This window comes from Coffea arabica, chromosome 4c (assembly GCF_036785885.1).
Source record: "Coffea arabica cultivar ET-39 chromosome 4c, Coffea Arabica ET-39 HiFi, whole genome shotgun sequence".
NCBI classification, from domain to species: domain Eukaryota; kingdom Viridiplantae; phylum Streptophyta; class Magnoliopsida; order Gentianales; family Rubiaceae; genus Coffea; species Coffea arabica.
Window position 1 is genome coordinate 21,334,688 of NC_092316.1, and position 6,000 is coordinate 21,340,687.

A 6,000-nucleotide genomic window follows, 5' to 3' on the forward strand; every position below is an offset into this window, starting at 1 on the left:
AAAAAACTTAGAGTTTGAAGTTGGAGATCGTGTTTTTCTTAAAATCACACCACTACGAAGTGTTACGATGGGTAGAGTAAAGAAACTTCAACCAAGATTCGTAGGACCTTATACGAAACTCCAACGAGTTGGGAATGTTGCATACCGGCTCGAGTTGCCGCCAAGCTTGTCCCGAATACACGATGTCTTTCACCTGTCAATGCTTAAGAAATACTACCCTGACCCGACTCATATTATGCAACCAAAGGAGATTGAGATCGATGAAACCCTTACCTATGAGGAGAAACCTGTACGTTTACTAGATCGAAAGGTGAAGCAGCTGAGGAGCAAACAAATTCCTGTGGAAGAACCACGGAGTTGAAGAGGCGACCTGGGAGATGGAAGACGATATGAAAAAGAGATACCTTGAGCTATTTAATGATTCAGGTGAGAAATTTCGAGGACGAATGATACGGATACGGGTGTGCAATAAATAACTTCAGCCTTGGGTCAAGGATCCTTTAATCAACATTGGTGATCCGATGACAAGATCAAGATCCAAGAAGGTGAAGGAAGCTTTACGAGCCTTGATCATTCACCATACAAGCAAGGAGTAAGCTAAGTTTGAAGATTTGATGGACCATGAAGTTACCTTGTTCACTTGTACGTTTGAAGTGAAAGAATGATCTCATACTTGTTAGCTTAGTTGGTAGTTGCTTTAAGACTGCCTAGTTTAGTAGTTGTTAGTCGTTGAGTATTTTATTACTTATTGGGCCTTATCGGGAAGCCTTAAAGAGCTGGCTCTTTATGCGGACCAAAATTCTATTCCAGGTTTATTTGGGCCGGATTTTGCCCTAGTTTAGCCTATAAAAGGCACCTATTGTATGAGCGAAAGGACGGAATATTTTACAACCAGAAATCGCGAGGAATTTTCCTTCAAGTTCTTAATCGAACTTACTCTTGAATTCTTGATTTCATGGCTTAGGATTCAAATCTGACTTTATCGATTAGCTTGTTCTCTAATCGTGGTGTCTCTTCATCCATCATTATTTGCTTAAGGTTGCTGATTGCCTTTGTGTGTCAGAGGTCTTGAGTTCATGAGAACAATCGAGTTCAATTTCCATTGGGAGAAAAGGTCCAACTCTGATAATTACAAGGTTGGGAGGTTCTAGGAGGGTCTTCCCCTAGGGTTGCCTATATCAGTTGGTAATCAGAGCATCAGGTTAATTCTCTTTCAATTGAAGTTGTTCATATCTTATTAGTTTGTGTCTTTTGTCAACAAAAAAAAAAACTGTAGCGATTACTGTTCATCGTTACTGTTCTGAAATACTGTTCATCGGTACTGTAGCATACTGTTCACGTTACTGTTCATCCGAGAAAAAAAAACTGTTGGGAATTGTCTTTTTGTGTTTTCTGTCCAACTTTTGTTCTTGAGTCTGTTATATTTTTGTTCGGGTTGTTAGGGTTTAAAGACAAAAAAAAAAAGAGTCACGTACCTTATATTGTTTTTTTTTAGTGTCCAAGTTGCTAGAGTATTGCTGGAATTTCTCTTTTGAGTATTGCTGAAATTCTGTTTTGCCTATTTCTTGAGTATTGGTTGTTGTTCTTGCAAACCCTAAACACCACAACGTAATTTGGGGAAGTTCTTGAGCTTCTTGAACAAATTCTTGAAGTTCTTGGACCATCAAGTCTTGTTTTGAAAATTCTTGAACAATAAATCAAGAACCAGGGCCTTCTTGAAATTTGCATAACCTTTCATCCGTTTTTCTTGAACTTGTTGGTGTGATCTGAATTTGTGTTTCTTGAGGCGCCGAAAAAAAAACGAAAGAGAAAAAAAAGAAGAAGAGAAGGAATTGGCTCTCATACAAAGGAAATCAAGTTTCCAAAAAAAAAATCGTGAGTTTCCAATTCTTGGTGGGTTCCCAAATCTTGATTAGTCTCCAAATCTTGGTTGACTTCCCAAAACTTGAGTTTCCTAATCTTGATTGGTTTCTAACACTTGAGTTCCAATCTTGATTGAATTCCAACGACCCCAAACTACCTAATCAGACCCCAAACACTCCCAAATTAGTTTCCAAAACCAAATCTAAACCGCCACAAACACCTTAGCCAAACCGCCTTTAAATTCTTGGGTTTCTAAAATCGGTTGAACTAGCCTTTGCAAGCCGATTTGACTGAAATTTGAGGACTGGTTCGTACATTATTTGAGCACCCCAAATGCACCATTTATACTCCAAAATACTGACCAGAAACTCAGCAAAGCAACAGCTCAAAAAAAAAAAGAAAAAAAAGAAAAAAAAGAGTTCCAGCTTCAGGTAGAGTTTTTGTTTTCTAGGATTCGCAAAAAAAACTCTGCTTTGTGTCTTATTACTTATAGGGTAATTAATTCTGGAATTTTTGAGAGTTGAGTTGTTTTAAGAACTTCGAGAAGGGAAATTGAGAGTGAGTGTGTTTGCTTGAGTGATACACGAGTGCTTGCAAGGTAGACTAGGATACACTTGTTTTGCAGGTTTGACAATGTCTCAAGAGGGGAACATGCCCGAGCCGTCTGAGACCGACGTGTCACTCAAATTGGTGCTCCAAGCTCTTCAAAAAAAAAACGGAGAGACAAGAAATTGTGATGACACGATTATCCGACAGGTTGGCTGCCCTTGAGATGCGAGGTACCAGAGATACACACAATCGGGTTTCAAGTGCTCAGAGTGCTGATCATGATGTGGATGATGAGGGATATCATTCTAACACCTCATTCCGATCAAGGAAAAGCCACAGGGAAGCGAGGGAAGGCCGAGACCGACCTAAGAGAACCGATGACAATCTTGGTTCCATCAAGACTAAGATGCCTACCTTTCATGGGAAAAATGATCCTGAAGCTTACTTGGATTGGGTTAGGCGAGTCGAGCAAGTGTTTGAAGTCCACAATTACTCTGAAGAGAAAAAGGTGAAACTTGCAGCTATTGAATTTCAAGATTATGCATCTATTTGGTGGGAGCAAGTATGTGCCACAAGGAGGAGAAATAGGGAACAACTGATTAACACTTGGACTGAAATGAAGCAAGTGATGAGGAAACGATTTGTACCCTCCCATTATACTACGGACTTGTACAATCGGCTCCAACAAGAGAACGAATCTCTCAAGAGGAGGGGTTCCATGCAATCTACTTCTTTAAAGCCGGTTTATACAAGAGATGACAAGAAAGTTCATTCAACATTTTCTAGGACTAAACCTAGAGTTGAACCACCTCATGCGGAGTCATTTTGGGAGACATATCAACGTCTTCTACACCAAAAACAAATGGCGTCAAATGGATGCTATCAAAGTGAGTTTTCTAAGAAGGAGGTAGCTGACTCTATTCCCAACAAAGGAGTATTTCATCCTATTGAACCATTTGTTGAGGAGGTTGATAATGAGAAAACAATCGAGGGCATTAAACTAGATAAAGAGATGGAAAAATCTAATGAGATGAGTGGTAAAAAGAAAGAAAAGAGAGGAAGTGAGACGATTTTGAGCAAAAATGTGAGGGCTTATTGTTTTTCTAACCAACTTACCTTTGCTTTATTTAGTGTTTCTTCATTTGTGCAGATTAAGCAAAGTCAAGTGAAGTTAGTCATGCCATGCTCCATTCCAAAGTCACTTGTGCAATTCACTAGTTTCCATGGAGTTTGTCTTTTAGGAATTAAATCTATTTGGGATCACCCCATGGAACAATTTCAATTCAAATCTGTCCATACCAAAGGGGAATCAATTCAAACCAACCATGAAGGGAGAATTCCAAACTTTGACTCTCATTTACTACCTATGGCTCATTCATCATCTTTACCTTCTTTTGAGTATAATTTCCATCCTAACACTTGTATTTCTTATTCAGATTTTGAAGGAAGGTGTAAAAGGCTAGCAATGTCTTCTCAAGTTGAATCAATTGGTGGAAGGAATAATGAAGTGGCAAAGGGAGTATTCACACTTAAACCTTGTTCTCTACCTTCTTACCATTTAGTTGATGATGTACCATTACTGTGACGCCCCGGAAAAAAATGAGTTTGAGAACCCGAAAATTTTCTAATTTTCTAGGGTTTATTTATTTAATCGCCCGCCTTTTCTACATTTTCTTGATTAGAAAAATTCCCCAGATAAAGTTTATGAGCAAAGATAGTTTTAAAATGATTTTTCTAGTATCGGTTAGTTTTTGAGAAATTAAGAGCGTATTTTGAACGTGGGACCCGTAAGTGCGGTAAATGTAATATATTTTTGATAACTTGTTGGAGTTTTGTGCTAAGTGATATTTTTCTACAAGGTGTTAAGAGATATTTATGGATTGGTGTGAGAGGGAACAAAGAGATAGAGATTCATTATTTAAGTGACAAGTGTCGCTTGGCCATTGGGTGGAATTTTTTACTTTTATGCCATGTCTTACCATTTGACTTAATAAACTAAAACTTTACCAAAAATTTGCTCCATTTCCAAGCTTCATGGCCGAACCTCTCTCAAGAAAGGAAGAAAGGAAAGCTTTCATCTTACTTCTTCATTTCTTGCTTCAATCAAACAATTTAACCGATTAAACTTGGATTTGCTCCATAAAAACCTTTCTCTTGGTAGTATTAAGGTGTGTAGTGAAGTGGTTTGAGAAGCAAAGGTGCTAAGTTGGGTCTTTTCTTGGGTTTGTAAGGTAAGTGACTAAGGAACCTTTCCTTTGATCTTGATAATGTTCAATTAGTGATTGGTGGTGGTTGAATAAGTGATTTTATGGTTGATTTCCTGATTTTGGTTGAAAATGATGAAGTTTTATTATTTTTGGGGATTTTTCTGTTTTCATATGGATATGATTGTGTGGCTATATATGATGATTGGAAATGATGTTTAAGGACTCTATGAGGTGGAAAAAGTGATTAATTGCAATCAATTTCTGTTTTGGAAGAAATTTCAGAAAATCAGGGTTTTGTGATGAACATTCTGTCCGAATTTTTAGGTCCTAGATAGAGGCCGAATTGGCCTTTGCTTAAAACATGAAAGTTGTAGGTAATGACATTTTAAAGGTGCCTACAAATTTCAGGTCAATCGGAGCAGTGTGGAATGAGAAAAGTCGAAATTACTATTGCTGTTCTGGTTTTACCCGAAATTGAGAAGTGCATCTGTAATTGGTTGTTTTGGCTGGAATTGCTTCCGAATTAGTTGTTGAGGCCTTCTGATGAAATTTAGCCCTGTTTCTTAGCTTTCATCTGGTTTTGGAATTGCTGGATTTGGATTTGGAGAGCCTGAGTTATGATGTTTCCGCTAGAATGCATTTTGTGAATCTGTTTTTGTGATTCTGGTGTGGTATCTTGCATTTTTGACCTGGTTACACTCGAGAATGGGTTGAGTGACCTTCTGTAATATTGTAAACCTATCTCTTAGCTTCGAAACGGTGTATCTTGCACCTTCATCCGACAATCGTAGCGCCTTTGGTACCATTACCGTAAAATGACGTCAAAACTGTTTTTCTGGTTTTGAGTGTAACTTTCATTTCTGGACTTTTCCCTAGCTTGACTTGTCTTTGTACTACTTGGAGCTTGCTGAATGACTATTGGATGAACTTGTTGTTGTGTGTGTACCTTTGGGACTGGCTGAGGAAATAATGAAGCCATGATGGCTGGAAAAGTAAGCAAATTTAGGGGAAGTGCTGTCCGAACTTTTAAAGGGTTTGATTGCTTTGAGTTTGTGATCTAAGACTTGGATTTGAGCAAGGCAATGTTATATGATGGATGATTTCTGAGCCATGGAGGTGAGTGACCCTAAACTGTTTCCAAAGTTACTTTTGAAATGTTCCTTGCATTGTTTCTTTGGTTTGCATATCATGTGTGCGCGCATACGAGTTCTTGACATGGTTTGGCTTTAATGAGTTCTTGAGGAGTCTTGTGCTGGACACCAACGTCTCCACCACTTTCGTGAGTTTGTGATATGATCTGGAGCACCGATGCTGCTCCCCTTTAATGTTTATGGTTTCGTGATCTGTTTGAGCGTTGGGTGTTTAGTTTCAATGATTTCAC